Source organism: Eleutherodactylus coqui, chromosome 1 (assembly GCF_035609145.1).
Source record: "Eleutherodactylus coqui strain aEleCoq1 chromosome 1, aEleCoq1.hap1, whole genome shotgun sequence".
NCBI lineage: Eukaryota > Metazoa > Chordata > Amphibia > Anura > Eleutherodactylidae > Eleutherodactylus > Eleutherodactylus coqui.
Genome location: NC_089837.1, coordinates 454,308,097 through 454,330,397, shown reverse-complemented (window position 1 = coordinate 454,330,397; position 22,301 = coordinate 454,308,097). Strand labels below are relative to the sequence as shown.

The following is a 22,301-nucleotide window of genomic DNA, read 5'->3' as shown; positions in this document are numbered from 1 at the left end:
ATGCAGTGCCATAATGAGTAACATGCACCAGAATCCGCTCCATAAGTTCGCCATCTGAATTGGGCTTAATGAGGAAAGCTGACATTGAAGCTGACATGTTAAACCGCAATGGCTATTTTTCTGTTCCCTATGAGCCGCACTACTACGCCGGATGTGCACAGGGCATTAAACAGTTGGACGTCCATCGGGAGACGGTACTGCTTAAAAGTTTCACATTCGTTGCTTTTTTTTTAATATTCTCTTTGAGGAATAAAATCTTAAAAGGCAAGCTAATTTTTGGTTTGACCTTGGTAGTCAGTCACTTATTGACTGGCTTCAGAGTGCTGCATGCAAAGCCAAACAAACAGCTTCATGTTTGCTCAGCTTAGAACATTTGGTGTTTACTTTTCCATTCTCCATTCGCCCACTCATGCCTTCACAAGTGGTCCGTGTAGATGTAACCTTGTACTTGTCACACCACATATAACCTGTGTGTGACATGTACAATTTGGCAGCAACCAGGTATACAAAAGCCAAAGCTTTACCGCAGCTTGATGCATCATCCAGTGATACATGGGAGTCAATATTTTGAGGTCTGTGCAGTGCAAACTATTAGGATTGTTTAGAGAGAACCTGCCTGTATTCGGTACTTTTCAGAACCATTCTGGAGCATCTTTTCTTTTATACTTGTGTTGTGACATTCCTGTGTTGGAAATATATGAAGGATTTGACAAGTGGGTGTTAGGATTTGTAGCCCATGTTTCCCTATGGAGCCTTCCCATCGCACGAAAACGCGATTCTTGTGCGATGCAATTTTGACAAGAGGAAATCCTACTGTCAAAGCCTTAACTAAGCCCTAGCTGCAGGGGGGAAAAAAACAAAAAAACAGTAATACGTCACCTTAGAAGCGCTGTCAGCCTGGCTGCATCTTCTCCCTTGTCCCGACACTGTTTCTCTTCATCATCATTGAAAAATCCCCACCTCCTGGAAGCGCTGGTTGTGATTGGCTGACTCTTACCTAACCATAGCCAGTGCTCAATGAACCAATCACGGCCATTCATCGAGTGCTGGCTGTGATTAGCTAAGTGTCGGCCAATCACATCCAGCACTTCTAGGAGGCGGGATTTTTCAATACCCGGCCAGAAGATAAGACTACCAGTGTCGGGGACCCGGGAAGAAGCTGCAGCGGAGCCCTGCTTCTAGGTGAAGTATACGTTAAAAAAAAAAATTCTTCAGTTATGGCTTATTTTCGGTGGAAGGGCTTCTATTTCAAGCCCCCCTCGAAAAACCTCACATGTGGTGCGACTTTGTAGCACCACATGCGACTTTGTGGCACCGAGAAACCACAGCAATATCACCCGTGTGAACGAGGCCTTACCACCATTGAAACTGTCCAATCAGCGATGCTGGTGTCCAAAAGTGGTGTTGTCATGCAGAATGATAACGCCTACTTGCCAATTTATTCTTAAATACCAAGTGGAGTAGCACTGTGTAATATTTCAATAAAGAGATGCTACAGAATTATTCCCATAGGCTAATTCCACACTGGCAATCGCGATTTTGCCGTATCGCTGCCACCCACGATAAAATCGCGCTATTTTTTTAATCGCAAAAAGTCAACGGGACTTGATAATGTTAAAATCGCATCGCAACGCGTTTGTAGTGTTGCGATGCAGTAAAAAGAAGCCTCCATAGGAATAAAGGGGAGCTTAAAAAATTGCACATCGCAGAAAGATAGAGCATGTTGCAATTTTTTTATCCTTTCAACATGGCATCAGTGAAAACATCGCAGATGGGAATGGAACCATTGTAAATCATTGGTTTCGTATTCTGCTTTTTTATGGACTCTAGCAGTAGCTGAAAATTGCGCAATTTTCTAGCCCATGTGAAACCACCTTCGGGCTGGGTTCCCACGGGGCGGATTCCTGATGAAAATCCCGCGGTTTGGCCGCGAGATTTCCGCCGGGAGAACCGCCACGGAAAAACCCGCGGCTTTGAAGTGGCTTGGCCGCTCGCTCTTCCGCTGCGGCCGGCGCTCCCATAGAGGAGAGCGCGGCCACAGCGGAAAGAGAAAAAGAATGGACATGCTGCGGTCGGCAAATCCGCGTCGCAGCAGCGGCTTCTGCCGACTTAGCCGCAGCGGATTTGCCATCCCGTGTGGACGAGATTTCTCAGAAATCTCGTCCACATTGCTGGCTAATCCTGGGATTAGCGGCCGCATGTGGATTTGCCGCAACAAAATTCTGCCCGGAATTTCCGCGGCAAATCCGCTTCGTGTGAACCCAGCCTCAGGGTGCTGACACACAAATGGAATATTTCCGCAGTCCATACCTAAAGACCTGCCTCACAGAGACATTTTCATACAGCTTTTAGCGCTGCCTTTTCAGCACAGCGCTAAACTCTGTACAATGCTCCCATTCTTTTCAATGGGGTGTTCACACAAGTGTCAGAACACAGCGTCTCTCCTAGCAAGCATTGTCCGGATCCCTGCTGCTGCTCTCCGACGCTTCGGGCAGGCTGCTAGGCACTTGTCATCACTGACAGAGTATCTTTTGCTAGTGACGGGGTTTGAAGACCCCCGCCTCCAGCAAGAGATTGCTCTGATTGGCTCAGCCAGTGTTCGAAGAACCAATTGGAGCCAGCGCTTGATGAACCTATCACAGCCATTCAATGTATTGCTCTGATTGGTGCATCCAGCGCTGGTTAAAGGAGATGTCCCGCGCCGAAACGGGTTGTTTTTTTTTTTAAACCCCCCCCCCCGTTCGGCGCGAGACAACCCCGATGCAGGGGTTAAAAAAACCACCCGCACAGCGCTTACCTGAATCCCGGCGGTCCGGCGTCTTCATACTCACCTGCTGAAGATGGCCGCCGGGATCCTCTGTCTTCATGGACCGCAGGGCTTCTGTGCGGTCCATTGCCGATTCCAGCCTCCTGATTGGCTGGAATCGGCACGTGACGGGGCGGAGCTACACGGAGCCCCATAGAGAAGAGGAGAAGACCCGGACTGCGCAAGCGCGGCTAATTTGGCCATCGGAGGGCGAAAATTAGTCGGCACCATGGAGACGAGGACGCTAGCAACGGAGCAGGTAAGTATAAAACTTTTTATAACTTCTGTATGGCTCATAATTAATGCACAATGTACATTACAAAGTGCATTATTATGGCCATGCAGAAGTGTATAGACCCACTTACTGCCTCGGGACAACCCCTTTAAACGTTGCGTTTTTGCAAACGTCTGTGTGAGGCTACTCCTTTCTTCTACACGACTGCTTAGCGCAAACGGGCTGGATCTGCCTGTGCAGGTATGCCTTTATATAGTGGACAAGGGTTGTCTTTATGGAAAAGTTCTGTGTCCCAACTGTTCTTTTATTAAATGAACAGTTCAGATGTTTCTATACATAAATTTTCTTTACGCTCTATTTGATATTTTACCCTGTTTTTTCTAAGGTTTATACCTAGGCAGAGAGGTACAGGAGGCTAAGACTTTATGTCCTGTCTTACTAAAATTTCCACATCTGTCTGCCTCCCATTTGTTTTATTATAAGCCTTTCATTTAAAAGCAGACACTTTGAGGGTTCAGAGGCTGCTTGGCCTGTTTTATTATCCTGCCAAAGAAAATGACATGTCAGTAATCATAGTGCCCACATCAACAAAAGTCTGCTATAAACATGGCCCGGTGACAGGCCGGACCTACCTAGGTGGTTATAGCAATCCGGCATAATAAAATACACTTGGCTCGTTTTATGTAGATTACACAGAGTAAATAGAAGTGTTTTCTCCCCTGTCTGGAAATAAAGATCTGCAGGAAATAGGAGTCATATCCATCATAGGACTGAGCCTGGGTTTTTAAGTTCACTTACAGCTGCAAAAGAGTAATGAGTAAAATTTCTTTAGTCCGTTACCCGATAGTCTTGAAATCCAAATATGAGGGGGGTCTGAAAGGTTCCCAGCCTGACCCAAGAAGGGAATGAGGCATGAAGCTTTTTAGGCCGCAGCGGAGTCCGTCACGGCCCCCTCCCCCTCCCCAGAGCCCTCATACTCTCCTCCGGATCCGCTGCCTGACATCCCGTGTCGGCGTGCATGCGCAGTACAGTACAGTGGACAGGAAAGCGTTTTCACTAGAGATGAGCGAACTTAGTCGTTTAGGGCGTTTTTGCACTCGAGCACCGCTTTTTCCGAGTAACTGACTACTCGGACGAAAAGATGCGGGGGGCAGCGTAGTGGAGCGGGTGGTAGCAGTGGGGAACAGAGGGAATCTCTCTCCTCCCCCCTGGCGCCCCCCGAATCTTTTTGCCCGAGTAGTCGGTTACTCGGAAAAAGCAGTGCTCGAGTGCAAAAACGCCCTAAACAAGTAAGTTCGCTCATCTCTAGTTTTCACGCTATCTTCCGCTGTGCTATAGCAAAAGATAGCGTGACAGAACGGTTTCCATTGACTGCAATGGAAGCCGCGCGCACGTAAGCCCACGGCAAATAGAACATGCCGCGGGTGATTACGGGTTATTTCACGGGGCGGAATTCCATGGTGGAATTCCGCACCGTGAGCATTGCACTATTAGGTTTAATAGAACCCAATAGCTGTGGGGCAACGCAGCGGATTTGCGGCGGAAATCCGCCCATGGAAATTGGGCCTTAGGCTATTTAACATATTCCCCCTGAAGTTCAACACACTTATTACATTGTTTCTTTTAAAATTTCATTTAGAAATTTAAATCCCTTCAAATTTTTTTTCTAGGTTTAAGATACACGCATACACATGTAATAGGTCAGCACTAGAGATGAGCGAACGTACTCGGATAGGCACTACTCGTCCGAGTAATGTGCCTTATCCGAGTACCGCTGTGTTCGTGCTCAAAGATTCGGGGCGCTCCGCTGCTGACAGGTGAGTCGGAGCGGGGCAGAGCGGCCGGGAGAGAAGGAGAGAAAGATCTCCCCTCCGTTCCTCCCCGCTCTCCCCTGCAGCTCCCCGCTCCGCAGCGCGTCCCGAATCTTTGAGCACGAACACAGCGGTACTCGGATAAGGCACATTACTCGGACGAGTAGTGCCTATCCGAGTACGTTCGCTCATCTCTAGTCAGCACGCAAAGCTTCCATAAAAAAAGCTTTTCTATATTTTATTCATTACAATTGAAAAGATGTTGCAGTACAGTAGAGACAAGTCTCCAATGTGCAGCAGACAGGCAGAAGGAAGGCGTACAACATATCAAGTTTATAGAATTAAATATATGCTCAAAAAGTGCATGTATGCAAAATTATATATCAACAAACTTTTGATCTTATAAAAGGACTCATCAAGCATACAAAGCATTAAATGTATGCACAGCGTATGCACATAGGCTTTAATTTCCTGATAGTCCAAGCAAAAAAAATCGCAGCTTGTCTGATTTTCGAATGAGAAGGGCCCATATCAATGTGCTGTGTTCAGCATATCTGAATACTGTCCGATGTAAGTTGCGCTGGAGAATGCATGTTTGACTTGTCTAATAGGGGTCTCCCTCTATATAAATAATAACCCTATGTAGCTGCTTATATTAGGGGAGACAAAAGATCAGACAGCCTAATGGCGGTGTATGAAGAAAATCTCATAGCTGGAGCCAGCGTATTGGGCATATATATATAAAAAAAAATACCTGGCACACTGTCCCCAGTTATATCGCTGAGTTGAGACTTTGCGTCTGATGTAGCATACAGTTTGGTCTCAGTAGTGTTAATGACACCATGCCACACACATACAGTAAGGTAACTGTGCACCTTGAGCCCTGAAGGAGGCTCTGCATCATGTTCCAGCTTCCCTGATGTCTTTTGGGTGTTGCAGGAATGTCCTATTTCTGTTTATGCGCTTGCTCTTACTACCAGCTCTCTATTTGCCCATGGAGAGACTTGGCGAACGCCTTGTTTACTGCTTCATCACTGACCTGCATTTTTCATATGCAGCAAATATGGCTTTCGATAATAAGATGTTTAGGTATTTTTTTAACGTCTTATATATGCTAAATACATGTTAAAGGAGGCATTTGTTTCCCATTTATGGATAAGTATACTATTGGTAGCTTGTTTTCGAGCTTTAGATGATTAAAGATGTTGGGTCTGTAATACCGCCACTGTCCGTATGACGTGGAGCTGCTAACAAGCAGTGTTACATAGTCGGTTATTTGTGGTGGCATGTAATACTTCAAGGATGTGAGAAGTCAGACTCCCAAGGCTTTGACATATTAAGACTTTTTTTGTTTGTTTTTTAAGGCAAGAAGAGTGTAAGTAATAACTTTTAACTATCCTACTTTAACATGTGGTTTTAATGATATACTTGCTATGACTGCATGGTGTAATCAACATGTAAAGGATAAAAACATCACAAATCCTATTGAAGTGGCAACTAAAGTCGAGGGAAATTAATCACTGTAAGGGTGGACACCCACTGGTGATTTTTTTATTTTTTTTTCTCTCGCAGTGCGAGGAAAAAAGGCAGCATCCGATCCCATTGAAAGCACTGCTTTCTGCCAAGCCCCGATAATCTGCCAAAAGTATGTAAAAAAAATTTTAAAAGATTATACTCGCCTCTCCGGCGCTCAGCCGCGTCGTCCTGGTGGCTCCCCAGCACTGCTATTAAGCTCTTTCAGCAGTCAGGGATTTAAAAATCCCCGCCTCCTGAAAGGGTTGTGCAGATTGGCTGAGGGCTCAGCCAATAGCAGCTACTGCTTAGCTATTGGCTAAGCACTCAGCCAATGACACACTGCCCTTAGCTATTCATTCATGAGTGTAAAATAAGCTGGGGAGCCCCTATTGAGAGCTCTGTACCCGTGGCAGGAGACGTCCACATGATGTTGGGAATTTCCCTGGGGTTCTCTGTCTGCGCTGGCGCTTCCTCAGATGATGCTTGTAACAGCCCTTTGTGATGTGTAAATAAGTACTTAACCTTTGCTAGAAATTATTGCAAAAGTGTACGTGATATCATTTACTGTATGCAACTGTATTACAGCTCATTCTATTAATAAAAGTGCGTTAGATTAAATTCCTTGTCCTTCCTCGATCTGCGGTATTTTGCATCCATTCAAAAAATAGAACATTCGCATGTCTGCTCGATGGACCGCCATTGTGATTTCTGCGAGCAGAAATAAAATTGCAGCATGTTCTATTTCTGTGCGCTGTCCACAGGGACGGATTCCATTGACATTGCTGATAGGTCGCAGGTACACGCGTCACTGCCTAGCAATGGCACGGAAAAGATATATTTGAAAAAAAAGAAAATCTGTACTGCACATTACCGCCATGGTCATCTGCAATACAGAAGAAAGCAGGTACACAGGCTCGCCGGCCAGGGTTAGGGACGGATTCTGCTGCGGGCTCCCGCATGTGGAATGCGACCCGTTCGTGTGACGCCGGCCTTTGACTTACAAAAGAGCCGAGCTCCTGAATGTGATGAACAGCAGATGAAGGGAACAAGTCTTGACATCTATTGATTTTCTTAAGATTCACTTGGATATAAAAAAATAAAAGGGCTTTTCTAAATTTTTAGATCTTCTGATCTTCAGAAATGTGAGTAGGCCACATTGCTAGCGGTGGTCCTGAAGCTGGAAATCCCCAGTGTGCACAAAGAACATGCCCAAATGCCCTTTTTATTATAAGTTGGAGTTATGGGAACCCATCAGTAAGGCCATTTCAGGATGCAACTTATATGTTCTCCGCTCATTAGAATTAAAATAAAAAGAAGCAAAACGAAACCTCGCTCACTTGGGTTGAATGACCTGAGGAAACCAGTGGAGCTTCATATTCTACATGTATAGTTGCTCCAGCCAAGACAAATATCTTACATCCTGTTTCTTCAGGATTCAGTCATTGAACTTTAAGTTTTAACCTCTTAGTGACCAAGCCTGTTTGCACCTTAATGACCAGGCCAAAATTTGGAAATCTGATACGAGGGGGTGGTAAGAAGTCTTTGGCTTTATGTTCTTTTTTTTGTTTCTATGGTAACGAATGTTACATCACATGAAAGCCTTATGTGTCTAATATATGTTTTCGAAATTTTGTGTTTGTAGCTTATGGCAACAGTGATCTAGGCACGGGGGAAAACAAAATGGCGGAGTCTAAGGCGATATTCACAGAAAATGAGAGCAGAGGAGTGATAAAATTCGTTTTTCCGCAAGGAAAGTCCGCAAAGGATATTCATGGTGATATGTCGCAGACATTGGGGGATAAATGCCCTTCATATTCTACAGTTAAGAACTGGGTTGCCAAATTTAAAGTGGGCCACTTCAGCTCTAATGCTGAGGAACGTCCTGGACGACCGAGAGAGGTGGTTGTTTCGGAGATCGTCTATGCTGTGCACAACCTCATACTGGAGAATCTGCCAATTTCAGCTGCAGGAATAGCAGACATGGGGATTTCTCATGAACGTGTTTGTGTCATTATCCATGAACATTTGACCATGAAGAAGCTATCTGCAGAGTGGGTCCCCAAATGTTTGACAACAGATCAGAAAAGCATGCAAGTGAAAACGTCCTGGTCCATTTGTCAGCATTTCCGTACTGATAAGAACTTTCCAGATCGATTGGTCACTATGGATGAGACCTGGATTTATTTGTATGACCCTGAAACCATGGAACAGTCAAAAGAGTCGAGGCACAGTGGTTCTCCTCGCCCAAAGAAGTTCAGGGTGCAAAAAATCAGCCACTAAGGTGATGGCGTCTGTTCTGGGATAAGGAGAGCGTGCTGCTAGTGGACTACCTTCAAAATGGTTCCACCATCAATGCAAGGTACTACATTGAACTTTTGGACCAATTGAAGGCATCTCTGAAGGCCAAAAGGCGCGGCAAGCTGTCCAAAGGAACCTTGTTCCTGCAAGACAATGCCTCTGCTCACACTGCACAAGTGACCACGGCAAAACTGGTGGAGCTAGGCTTCCAGGTGGTTGACAGCCCACCTTATTCACCAGATCTAGCTCCATCCGACTATCATCGGTTTCCAAATCTGAAGAAACACCTCAAGGGTACCATTTCACACCATTTCTGATGCCATGGCTGCTACGGATGACTGGTTTGAGGCACAACCGAAATCCTTTTTACAGAAGGCTTACAGAACTTGGAATACCGATGTAAGAAGTGTGTTGACATCAGTGGAGAGTATGTGGAATACTCTGTTTCATCTTCCTATCTCGTTTCTTTCTGGGTAAAGCCAAAGACTTATCAGCAGCCCCTCGTATGTGTCACTTTAACATAGAATAACTCCGTAAAGGTTTTGTATATCCAAATGATTCTGACATTGTTTTTTTGCCACATATTGTGTCAGAATGATAGATACCCTCACAAATGACCCCATTGTAAAAACTACACCCCTTAATATATTCACTGAGGGGTGTCATGAGTATTTTCAGAAATTAATGCAATTTAAAGGAGAAAAAATAAAATTTCATATTTTTGCAAATATGTCATTTGAAAGACAGGATTTTTTTCTATAGTGCACATGAAAATGAGGATTTGCACCCAGAATGGATACCCCTGCTTATCTTGTGTTCAGAAACATACCCGTTGTGGCCCTAATATTCTATCCGTATGCACAACGGGGCCCAAACCAAACGGAGCAGCTGGTGGTTTTCAGAACAGACATTTTTGCTTAAAGGGGTTCTGACATGAATAAGGTTTTTATGCTTTAACAGCCATTGTTCCCTGGTCTGCCTAATGGACACAGGGAACCCACGGTTTAATGGCTGCTAAAACATAAAAACATAATACTTACCTGTCTTCTGTTGTTGTTGACATCAGGGGGGTCATCTCCCAGCAGGCGCTGCTCTTCCTCTTCTTCCTCCACGAGCCGCGCCGCTGCGGGATCGCGCGCATGCGCAGTGGAGAGGTGTCCTCTGACAGGAGTCATGACAGGCCGCGTCTCCACTGCGCACGCCAGAATCTCGGAGTTCAGCCAGGTCGGATGGGCCGCCCACAGCAAGCACTGCTTGTGACGTGCTTGCTGTGGGCGGCCCGTCCGTTCACCTCGGAAGTGACGGACGGAGCAGAGCAGGAAGCGGTCATTTTGATCGCTCCTGCTCTGCTTCTACAGGGGACATGCCTGGCGATCGGTCCTAGCCAGGCAAGGTGAATAACATTTTTTTATTTTTTTTTTAATGTCAGAACCCCTTTAAAGGTGATTTAGGCCACATTGCATACTTGTAGACCCCTTGAGCGGCCAAAGCGAAAGAGAATCCCCACAAATGACCATATTTTGAAAACTAGACCCCTTAACGCATTCATCTAGGGGTGTGCTGTGTGTTTTTACCCAACAGTTTTTGAATAATTTTGAGCAAAGCAGAAGAAAAAAATTACGATTTTCCTTTTTTATGGCAATTTTGTGTCATTTTAAAAACTTTTTTTTTTTGTACAGCACACATAGGAATGAAGACTTGCACCCCAAAATGGATACCCCCACTTGTCCAGTGTTCAGAAGCATAACCATTGTGGCCCTAATGTTATGTCTGTATGCACAACAGGGCTCAAACTGAAAAGGAGCATTACACTCCAACTGTGTTTTAACTTTTATGCTCATCGCGGCCCTCAGTCACTGATCCAGACTCTCGGCTACCTTTAGTAGCCAGGAGCAAGGAGACTTTAAATTTACCAAGCCCTCCCCAGCTGCTGCACTTGCGTCCGCCGTGTTTCAGATGGGTGTATGCGCCAAAGTTGGGGAAAGGTCCGTGGATAAAGATCCCGTCAGGGGGACATCGCCGTAGAGGTCTTGGGTAAGTAATTTCACCTCCCCTCACGGTTCTTGGAATGTGATGTGAAAACCAGAAAAATATGGATAGTCATAAGGGTCTAAAATGGGCCTGTCATTAAAGGGTTAAAGGCAGAATTGACTTTTATTACTGTGGGTTGAAACCGCTGTCCAGCTAAAATGGAGGCAGATCTGTTTCTTTTGCCGATCTATCACATATGTCAGTTGTTTAAGCCCTGAAAAGATGCTATATGCTCTGCAGCTTTCCCAGTATTGTCCTCTAAGTCACGGAAGAGCGCACGCAGTGATCCGTAGAATGGGTGTTACGAAGTGCAGAGCTGAGCTGATCTCCCTTTTCCCTTCTCTTCCTGCTTGGCATCTTGTCCACAAGACAAACACCAGCTGAGAGCTTTATACCCAACATCAAGATAAAGTGCTGCACAAGCTCGGGGCTTACCACTACCATATGGATCGCACTTTATAGCCGGAGTACCTGGCTGGGGCACTTCTCAGGTTTGTAACGTACTAGCGGGTCACATTTAGGTGCTAAACCTCTGTATGTGTAACTGTTAATTAGTAGGAAGATTGGGGAAAGATTATAATGGCTAGTACAAGGAGAAAGTGCAGATACTGTTACCAATTGGATTGCTTCATTTTCCAAAAAGGATCTTTTTTTTCTTCTTTTTTTCTAATTGGCTACTACTACTGACTTTTTACCTTTCACTTGAACTGATATGTCTCCTTTTTATAGTATGTATATAGTTAATGTATGTGTGATATCTCTGACATATGGAACAAAACCCAATTTACTAATCTGCAGCCCTTTTCTTATGCAATACATATCTGTCTGCAGCAAGGCAACATTGGTCGTATCGGGGTCTATTCACACGGGCGAATTTAACATCTGAGTTTGCAGATGATAGAGCCCAAACCCTCTAAAGTGAATGCAATCATTCATGTATGCCATTTCTCACCCCCCCCCCCCCTTTCCCAAAATCATCCATTAAAAATAAGCTGTCACCAGGAAGACAGCTGTCAGTCTTAATGTTGCAGGCATGGTGAGTCTGGCACGGCCAGACCCTCTTTCTCAAATCGATGTTCCAGCTTCCTTCCAAGTCCTACTTCAGAGTGTGTTAATTCCATAAAACCCACATGCACACACTGTAAATATTGTGGTTCGGGCAGCATGAACCTGGTGACAGGAGGATACCAATCTCTGTAAATTGTGCCCTATCCATAGGGCACACATTTCAAACCCCAGGGCTTAAATGGGAGTTAAGGAAGTGGGCTAGCAAGTGTCCTCGTTGGCTTCCACGATTCCCATAGAAGTGTCTTGAAATCTGACCCGCATCAATCGGACGTTTATGGCATATGCTGTTGTAAGTATTTAAGGTGGGAATACCTCTTTTTAAGGGTGGTTTTTGTGTTCTATAAAAGCTGAATCACTGGTATGATGCAATGTTATGTCCTTTTGAGAATGGCCCTATACTTGAGGGGTGTCAGTTCTTCTGCTTGCTTTCAGTGTATGGAAACATTGTCAGTTATATTCAGAGACTGAAAAGACTCGGATCACGTTCACAGCTGTCTACTGTTTTTGAAGGTTCTGTTTGAAGCCTTGGTTGCAGAATTCTGTTAAAATCTAGGATGAAATAGCTCTGCATGCGGCGCTACTTTGTGCTGGAAAAGGTTAGAATACATAACAGAACCCGGGCGCACCCCCCCACTCCCCACCTCCCTACCGTTACAGTAAATGGGGTCTGGCATATGCTGGACACATTTCTGCTTCCACACTGGTTCAGCAGCTAGGATGCGGCGAAACAACGGACTGCCACAATCCTAACATGATCAATCCTTAAAGGGGTTGTCCCGCGAAAGCAAGTGGGGTTATACACTTCTGTATGGCCATATTAATGCACTTTGTAATGTACATCGTGCATTAAATATGAGCCATACAGAAGTTATTTACTCACCTTCCCTGCGCTGGCGTCCCCGTCTCCATGGTGCCGTCTAATTTCAGCGTCTAATCGCCCGACTAGACGCACTTGCGCAAAAGGGTCTTCTCCCTTCTGGTCGGTCCGGGCACGAGCGTCGTTCTGGCTCCACCCCCTTCTACGCATCATCGCGTAGCTCCGCCCCGTCACGTGTGCCGATTCCAGCCAATCAGGAGGCTGGAATCGGCAATGGACCGCACAGAGCCCACGGTGCACCATGGGAGAAGACCCACGGTGCGTCGTGGGTGAAGATCCTGGTGGCCATCTTGGAGGAAAAGAAGGAAGTTGCAGAGAGGGGATTCGGGTAAGTAAAATTTTTTTTTTTCATTTCAACACATCCCTTAGGTTTGTCCTGCGCTAAACAGGGGGCCTATGCAAAAAAAAAAAAAAAAAAAACCCTGTTTCGGTGCGAGACAACCCCTTTAAGTTCTAGTTTTAGAGTAGTGCAGTTTGTTATAATGTATCTTATGTAACGGCTATCATCCAGGACAGCAGTTGGGTTTAGCTGTAGAAGATTGCTTTTAGGGTGGTTTCACACAAGTTTTTGTGATAGTTTTTCGAGCTAGAGCCAGAAGGATCCATCAGGGAGGAGAAGTAGAAGTTATTTCTTTATAGTTCTCATTCTTTTTGAATCCACTTCTGGTTTTGGCTAAATAAAACTTTAAAAACCTGCGTGTGAAACCAGCCTGATGGTTCTCCCGGAAGCATATGGTAATCCTTCAGAATAAGATTACCAACTTGGAACACTTTGCTTTTCTCCTTGTACACTTTAGTGTGAGTTCACGCGTGACAGACGCACTATGGATTATTAGCAGCACATCACAGTAAGGCCTTAGTCAGACGGGCGTTTTTTCGCGCGATTTGCGGATCGCATGACGGATGCGCATCCGCAAATCGTGTGACTGGTGCGCGCAAGTCGCGCGCAAATCGCCCGAAAATCTGCTCCTAGCCGCGTTTCATTAGAAACGGGCTGGAGCTGTCCAGCGCATTGCATTCAATGGAGACGGCAATAGAGCCGCCTCCATTTAAAGCAATGCGCTGCGGGCGAGCCCGGGATGAATTGTCGGTAAGGGCTTAAATATATAAGCCCTTCCCTGCAATTCATCCTAAAATGTGTAAAAATAAAAAAAAATTGTATACTCACCTTCTCCTGGCAGCCGGAGCTCCGCGAGGCCGTCCTGCAGTGGGTGTTAAGGGGGTGTGAGTCAGACCTGCCCCCTGATTGGCTCAGCGCTGAGCCAATCAGAGGCATGCCTCACTCACACCCATTCATGAATTCATGAATGGATGTGAGTCAGACCTGCCCCTGATTGGCTCAGCGCTGAGAGGCAGCAGTCACTCACCCATTCATGAATTCATGAATGGGTGTGTGAGTGAAACCGGCCTCTGATTGGTCAGGGCTGTGACCAATCAGAGGCAGATCATTCAGCAGGCGGGGATTTTAAAGCCCCTCCGGCTGAATAGTGCCGAGAAGCAGTTCAGGAGAACTGACAGCGGCCGCGGCTGGACTCCGGCTGCAGCGGAAAGGTGAGTATACAATTTTTTTTTTTATTTTAACACATTTTAGAATGAATTGCAGGGAAGGGCTTATATATTTAACCCCTTCCCGACAATTCACCCCGCGCACGCCGGCAGCCCATTGCTTTCAATGGAGCAGCTGTATTGCCGCTCCATTGAATTCAATGGGCAAACATCGTTCTTCTCTGCCACAGCTGTTACAGCTGTGGCAGAGAAGAATGATTTGTCTTCTACATGTTCTCAATGGGGTCGGCGCTGCTGCCGCCGGCCCCATTGAGCGCATATACAGAAGAGAACAGGAATCGCAGATCGCAGATAGGTGCGATCTGCTTTTTTTAAATTTTTTAACATTTTCTTTTTTTTTACATTTTTTTTTTTTTTTGGTTCTATAGTTTATCGGACGAGCGCATAAAAAGCGCTCATGTGTCCGATACCATTGCAAAGCAATGGTTTTATAAAATCGCCGGACGCATGCGCATGCGCAAATCGCGGCTAAAAACGCCCGTCTGACTAAGGCCTAAAGGTATAGTCACACAAAGGTATGGTCGCACAACGAATTTTCCGCACTGAATCCACTTGTAAAACGACAGCAGAAATCCGCAGCTATTCTGCTGCAATTGTAGCCACGGGGTTGCACATGTATGTAGCCCTGTCAATGGGAAAAATCCACACATGGAGTTTCCGTACAGGTACATGGATAGAAGTGACCTGTCACTGCTTCATGTGAAGGCGTGTCAGAAATCGCACACGCAGATTTTGCAAATTGACAGAGCCAAATCTGCATTTGGATCTGCGGCAAAAATCGCAGCACAATAGCCATGGATTTCTGCTGCTGTTTTACAGATGGATTAAATGTGAAAAATTCTATGGCGGCACATACCCCTAAAGTGAATTCAATTTAGAGAAATCTCTTGTGTTGCTGAAAAAAAAAATCTGCCCTGTGGTGTGGATATTAAATCCACAATGACGTCAATCTATGCTGCAGATTTTTAGTATGGATTTTACCCCTTTTTAAATGATGGAGTGAAATCCACACCAAAATTCTCATCAAAATCCACGTGGTGGATTCTGTTGTACAGTTACTAAGCTCTTGCTCATAACTTGAAGGTTGTGAGTTCAATCCCCGCAGGTTCAGATAGCTGGCTGAGGTCGGCAGAATGAGTACCCAGCTTGGTGGGGGATAATAAATTAACTGAAAGTGCTGTGGAATAAGTTGGTGCTATACAAATAACAAGAGTTATTTTTTTTTAATTTACTTTGGAGGGGTATCATCTCTCCTTAAGGAGAGCACCTAGAAGGTGTTCGAGGGGTTTTAGGCCTCATGTCCACGGGGAACTATCCACAGCGGATCACCCGCATGCGTGATCTGTGCCCCATAGGGATGCATTGGACACCCGCAGGTAATTAAATACCCGCGGATGTAATTTTCCTCTGAGGCGCGGATTGCATGTGTGGGAAAACTCCCACAGCATGCTTCATTTTAGTGCGGGTCTCCCGCAGGCTTCTATTGAAGCCTACGGAAGCGGTCTGGATCCATGGCACATCTGTAGCTGAATTTCTGCTCTGCTGCAGGAGAGCAGGAGTTTAAAAAAAAAAAAAAAAAAAAGTGCACGGCGCATGCGTGCACATCTGCTGGGCCGAAGAAAGAAGATCCGGACAGGTGAGTAAAATGTTATTTTCAGGCCTCATGTCTGTGGGAAAGGAGGGAACTGCTGCGGGATTCTGCATGGAGAATCCGCGCGGGCCCGAATTTTCCCGTGGACATGAGGCCTTATAAGACCATCTATGCTCCTCTGGGAAATATATGCAAATAAGGACCATACCTCTGCAGCGCCACCTATTGGATGGCAGCATATTAATGTCCAACCCTTTATACAGGTCTTTATAACAATGACAATTGTGAGTATTGTACTGTAATTGTAACCCTAGCATAAACTGCTGCTGCGAATTATTATTTTTTTCTTTCCATACTACGTTGTGACTTCCTGCGCAGAGCAGAAGTCCTATCACAAGAACTGCTGATTCACTCAATAAGAGATGGGAATGGAGTGCATTCAGTGCCTGTCCGTAGTATTGATTTATTTCAGAGGTTAACCCCTTGCTATTAGTTAGTTAGATTTTTAGGTGTTCTCATCATATTTATGGCTTTTTTAAAATCCTAGTTTACCATGTACAGCACAATTCAGATACTCTCGTATCCATGAGCACGGATATTTGCACTTGCTCAGTAAGGCCGCCTGCACACGAGCGGCTCGGATCTGGCAGCGAGAATTCTCGCCGCGGGACCCGACCCGAGAGCCTGCAGGGACGAGCGCGTACTCTCCCGCGCCTGGCGGCCCCGGCTCTTTCATGTGCCGGCTGCGGCGCATGCGCAGACCGGAGCCGGCGGCCGGGTGAGTGCGTGCCCCCACAAAAATAGGACACGTCGCGGTTTGTTTGCCGTGCGAGATTTCGCGCGGCCAAACCGCGGCTGTCTGCATAGGAGTGCGTATTGTAATGCACTCCTATGCAAACTTTCAGTGGCGGAAATCCCGCGGCGGGATTTCCGCCCATGTGCAGGCCGCCTAAAGCTGATCTTTTTGAAGTTGGAACACGACTCAGAAATCCTACTTGGATTTGGAAATTTGAAATTCTTCATCCATATTGACTGAGCTAATGCTTTTGTTGTACAGACAGTCCACAGCACTCTGCTATATATAGAGGATGGTGATGGTATAAGGTCTCACTCCTTAACCCCCTAAGGACCAGGCTGCTTTGTACCTTAAAGGGGTTGTCCCGCGGCAGCAAGTGGGTCTATACACTTCTGTATGGCCATATTAATGCACTTTGTAATGTACATTGTGCATTAATTATGCGCCATACAGAAGTTATAAAAAGTTTTTCACTTACCTGCTCCGTTGCTGGCGTCCTCGTCTCCATGGTTGCCGTCTAATTTTCGCCGTCTAAAATGGTCGAATGGCCAAATTAGACGCGCTTGCGCAGTCCGGGTCTTCTGCTTTCTTCAATGGGGCTCCGTGTAGCTCCGCCCCGTCACGTGCCGATTCCAGCCAATCAGGAGGCTGGAATCGGCAATGGACCGCACAGAAGAGCTGCGGTCCACGGAGGAAGAGGATCCCGGCGGCCATCTTCAGCCGGTAAGTATAGAAGTCACCGGAGCGCGGGGATTAAGGTAAGCGCTGAGCGGTTTTTTTTTTAAGTCCCTGCATCGGGTTTGTCTCGCGCCGAACGGGGGGGGAGGGGGGGGTTGAAAAAAAAACAAAAAAACGTTTCGGCGCGGGACAACCCCTTTAAGGACCAGACACTTTTTAGGTATTTTACCTATGGGGTTGTTTTACTGCCCAATTTTTTTTTAAAATTAATTTATTTTTTTTTCCTTCAGCTACCAAAATTAATTTTGCTGCTTTTTTCCCCCCTGTAACATAGTGCTATATTTTTAAGTCTTCCTTAACCCTTTCCAATCCACTGTCTAACCTGTGAAGACATTATGATTTCAGGCTGTACAGCTCCGATGTTGGAAGACATTTGTCGAGGTTCTGTTACTGTATATTCCAGCCTCTGTGCTGTCGGAGCCTATCCAATGTGTCACCTCATGCAGTACTGGCTTTAGCCAGCATATAGCGCTGTTGTAGAATGGCAGAAAAAGCGTAAGCCCACTAGGAAAACCAGGATACAAACTGAACTGGAAAGGGTTGAGTTGGAGCCTCTGGTGCAGATCTGGCACACGCCTGGACAAAATATTGTAGGATGATGTACAGTGCAGAGGGATCTAGTCTTTCCTTGTGCATATAAAAATAGGGCTGTCACAGTCCAGAGGGATCAGCCCTATTCTCATCTGCACAAGGAAAGACTAGAAGCAATCGTATGAAACTGAAAGGGAGGACACACAAATTAGATATTAGACAGTGAGGGTGATCAATGAGTGGAACAGGTTGCCATGGGAGGTGGTGAGTTCTCCTTCAATGAAAGTCTTCAAACAAACGCTGGACAAATATCTGTCTGGGATGATTTAGTGAATCCTGCATTGAGCAGGCGGTTGGACCCGATGACCCTGGGGGTCCCTTCCAACTCTACCATTCTATGATGCACTAATTTGTTTGTAAAAAATGACTAGCGCCATGGTGGGAGCCCAACGTACTTTCTTTATAGTCACTGGGGTCCATCGGGCAATGTTTGTTTCTGCCATATAATAGAACAGCTGGCAGTCTGTTTTCCTATTCTACCATGTCTGGAGAAAAAACGGAATACCTAAACACAAGTGTGAACTGAGCTTTGAAGAAAACCATCTAAAAAAGTCAGAAAGACATGTTTAAAAAAACAGTATTGATGCTTTTTCTTTTTTTTAATTTTAATTTTTTCTTAATGGGGAACCTGTCATCTCCCTACATCACTGTAAACTAAGTTCTGTTGTTTTTTTTTTTATACTTACCTGCTCCCTGCTTCTGCACTGTCACCTGCCGAAGATCAAGTGCCAAATGGAAATGTAACTTTTCAGATTGCCATGCAGTGCACAATTTTCGGTGGGTGACAGCACAGGAACTGGGGAGTGGGCGAGCATAAAAAATATATCACCCAGCTCCCTGTCAACTTCCCTAACAGCACCAAAACTTCATCTACGCTGCTGTAGGGAGGTGACAAGTCACTAAGTTTTTTATTTTGCATTTCTACTGCATTTTTAAAGAATCTGTCACCATACCGACACCCTAATATATGTTGTTGTTTCCTTAACCTCTTATCAAGAAAAGTGATATGGAGCCAGACACAAGCTTTTTTTGTCAGTCTTTTAGGAGATTTATCAGTTTATGACATACCGCCTGGTCTCTGGGGAGATGGACTAAGGGTTGTGGATGATGACAGCGCCTCTTTTAGTGATATAGAGTGATTATCTAACGGTAAGCCTTATCTGAGGGGTTGTAACTGAATGGTAGGCCAGTTCCTCATGTCAGACTGTAATGTACCGAGAATTGGTTATATTGAGTATAATGCAGTCTGGAAGGCAGAAAGGAACAGGTAATGAATTTATTAATAATAATCATGCTGCCCTTGCTATGGAATTGGCTAAATTGATTGATTAGATGATCCATGAATTTTTCACCAGTGTGTCTGGAGGTTTGTGAATTGTTAAAGATTGCTATAATTGAGAGAGAAACTTAATAGTTATGTACGACTATTTCTAAGACATAAAAATATTTAGTAATATAAGGTATTCGTGTATTTTAAGGGATATTCCTATCTCAGTCATTTATGGCATGTCTACAGGGTATAGCAGAAATGCCCAATAACTGTAGGACCCGTCAAGGGGGTAGCCCACCCCAGGTTTGCCTGATGAAGGGACTACTGGACGGTAAGTCCAGGCAGAGAATTAATGGAGTATGTAGCTCTCTCCATTTACTTCTGTGGGAGCTACACAAACGTATGAGTGGGCTTACTTCCCGTGGATAGGCCATAAATATCTGATATGGGAATAACGCTTTAATTAATCGTTTGAAGAAGAATCGGCTCAACCTAATTTGTTGTATAGCATTCATATAGCAAGAGTGCATAGGACCATGTTTATGTCTCCTCTTAATGAACCTCAAAAGGTACTGTTTGCTGCTATTAAGCCACCTGATAGATAACGTCCTCTATTACAATTAGTAATTATGTATTCCTAAAATATGCTATAGCAGTACTTACCCCTCCTCTGCAGTGTTGATCCTGCCCTGCAGCCCCGCCAGATTGCTGTGGAAGATGTTGTTGCAGCAAGACACCTGATTGCTGCAGGGTCACCATTCTAAACTCCTGGCATCATGGTACCCAGGATTTGAGTGATGATGCCAGAAAAAAGGGTGGTGACTCTGCAGCCTCTGATTGGCTGCAGCAGTCAGGTGAGTTTCTGTTAAAACCTCTTCCACAAGAATCACCTGGAGAACGGCAGCGCTACAGCACTGGATCCTCGTGGCAGGTAACAAATAAGTACTGTTCTTTTTGTTATTTTTATGCAGTTGCAACTATCAGAATGTTGTCTGGTAACTGGACAACCCCTTTAAGGTCCAATGTCCACCGGCGGATTTGATTGACGGGAGATCTGCCAATCAAGCCGCCCATAGAGGTGCATTGGCGCCCACAAACCAGTGAAAATCATGTGGATGTAATTTTTTTCCCCCCGGTGTGTGGATCGCGTGCGCGAATAAGTTGCAGCATGCTGCGTTTTCTTGCAGGTCGCACATAGACTGCTTCCATTGAACTCAATGCAAGCCGTCCGTTCCGCGGACCACCCGCAGCTGTCACTGTGGACGTGTTGTGGATACGCAGGAAAGCAGAAGATATAAAAAAGAAAAGGGCCGGGTACGTCGGCCCGGCTGGCATGCCCGAACACATCCGCCGTGCTGAAGAAAGAAGATCTGGCCGCGACGGAGGAGACCCAAGCTGGATCCGGAGAGAGGAGAAACTGTCCTTTTTATGTCCATGGCTGCGGACTTGCATGGATTCTGTGCAGGATTCCGCACTCAGAATCCATGCGTGCCATGGACATTGGGCCTCAGCCTCTGTCTACGTGAGTATCATTGCACCTTTGTTTAATGTTGCCAACAGAGGTCGCACTACATATTTTCCAAAGGAGGAGCAATACTCTTCCCAGTATTTTTAAGGAGTATTTTTAGCCAAGGAAGAGTATGCAATTTACGGTAATTCAAATAAATACAAAGAAAAAGCTGTGTTATCAACCTGTCGTCTCACAAACCCACTAACGTGGAGCTCAAGTGTTCTCTCAGGGCCCCCATCCAACTCCTCTTACCCCTCCCATTTTCCTCACAGTGATGTTGTGAGGTAAAACAAAAATTGCTGCATTCCCTATTTTTTATGTCTGTCAAAACTTTTGGACTTTATACCAGAGAACCCCAGGGTTGGAATATTCTACATGCTTCCTAAACTACACAAAGCTGGCAATCCAGGGGCGCAAATTATCTCAAGTATGGGACACCACAGACCTAATGAACAAACTGTCAACCATAGGTCCCTTCCCAGATGGCGCAATCCCAGGCCACCGTGGATGTGGAATCCTTATATTCCAACATCCGACTTAAAGATGAACTGACCGCAGGCCAGTTACACCTTGAGACCAATGGGATTGGCTTTGAATCTGTGTCACAACTCGCAAGATTCATCCTCGTACACAACTATTTCTCCTTTGGCAAAGAGATATAACTTCAACTCGCCAAAACCATCACGGGCAGTAAAATAGCACTGCAATATGCCAACCTTTTTTCATGGTTTGCTTCATCAAACTATTGGCCTACTTCCACTACATTGATGACATCATCATCATCTGTACAATCTCCAAACAAGAACTAATAAAATTCCATGAGAGAGTCAATGCATTTCACCCTACTATAAACCTGACATTAAGCTACTCGTATTGGAAGATGCAAGCAAGCAAGGTCACACCCATGAGCTGTTTGACCAGGTGAATCGGACACCTTTTGCACCTCAAAAAGCAACCACCATGGTAAAGCACTACTGAATGCTACTCAAATTAAACAATGGTATCAAGAGTACACAGCAGAACTATATGCAGATAATCAACCACACCAATTAGCCAGCCAGGAATATGCAACGAAACAAGAGCCTGATATTCTTGAGGAGAAGGTTGACTAGGCGCTGAAATGATTACCAAACAGGAAAGCCCCAGGAATCGTCTGCATACCAGCCAAATTACTCAAACCAATAGCAACTCCAATGCTAACAACGCATTGTAGACAGATTTGGAAGACCAAACAATGGCCAAAGACTGGACAAGATCAGTCTTTGTCCTAATTCACAAAAAAGGTGATGCACAAGAGTGTTGCAAATTTCGGACCATCACTCCTATAACACGCAAGAAAAATTCTGCTAAAGATCATTCAAAAACGTATAGCCTCCTTCATTGAAGTGGAACTGTCTGATGTTCAAGCTGGGTTCCGCAGAGGGTGTGGAACCAGAGACCAAATCACAAACTTGCGCTGTGTCATGGTGAAGACGCATGAACACCAAAAGGACATATACCTGTGCTTCATCGACTACAGCAAAGCTTTTGACTGTGTTTGAATATGACAATATGAAACACCTAAAGCAAATCGGTATATCAGAGCATGTGGAAGATTT

General features: G+C 45.3%; 1 protein-coding gene across 4 annotated transcripts in view; it reads left to right on the top strand.

Moving 5' to 3' along the window:
* The window catches only part of FNDC3A (fibronectin type III domain containing 3A), a 187,750-nt gene that overhangs the window by 8,500 nt on the left and 156,949 nt on the right, over positions 1-22,301 (top strand). Inside the window, exon 1 of one of the 4 annotated variants that reach the window (XM_066583986.1) lies at positions 11,095-11,187. The exons of the other annotated variants lie outside the window; for them this stretch is intronic. The gene's annotated coding sequence lies outside the window, so the exon portion shown is untranslated. Of the gene's footprint in view, positions 1-11,094; positions 11,188-22,301 lie in introns of those variants that run through there. 4 annotated transcript variants of the gene reach the window in all.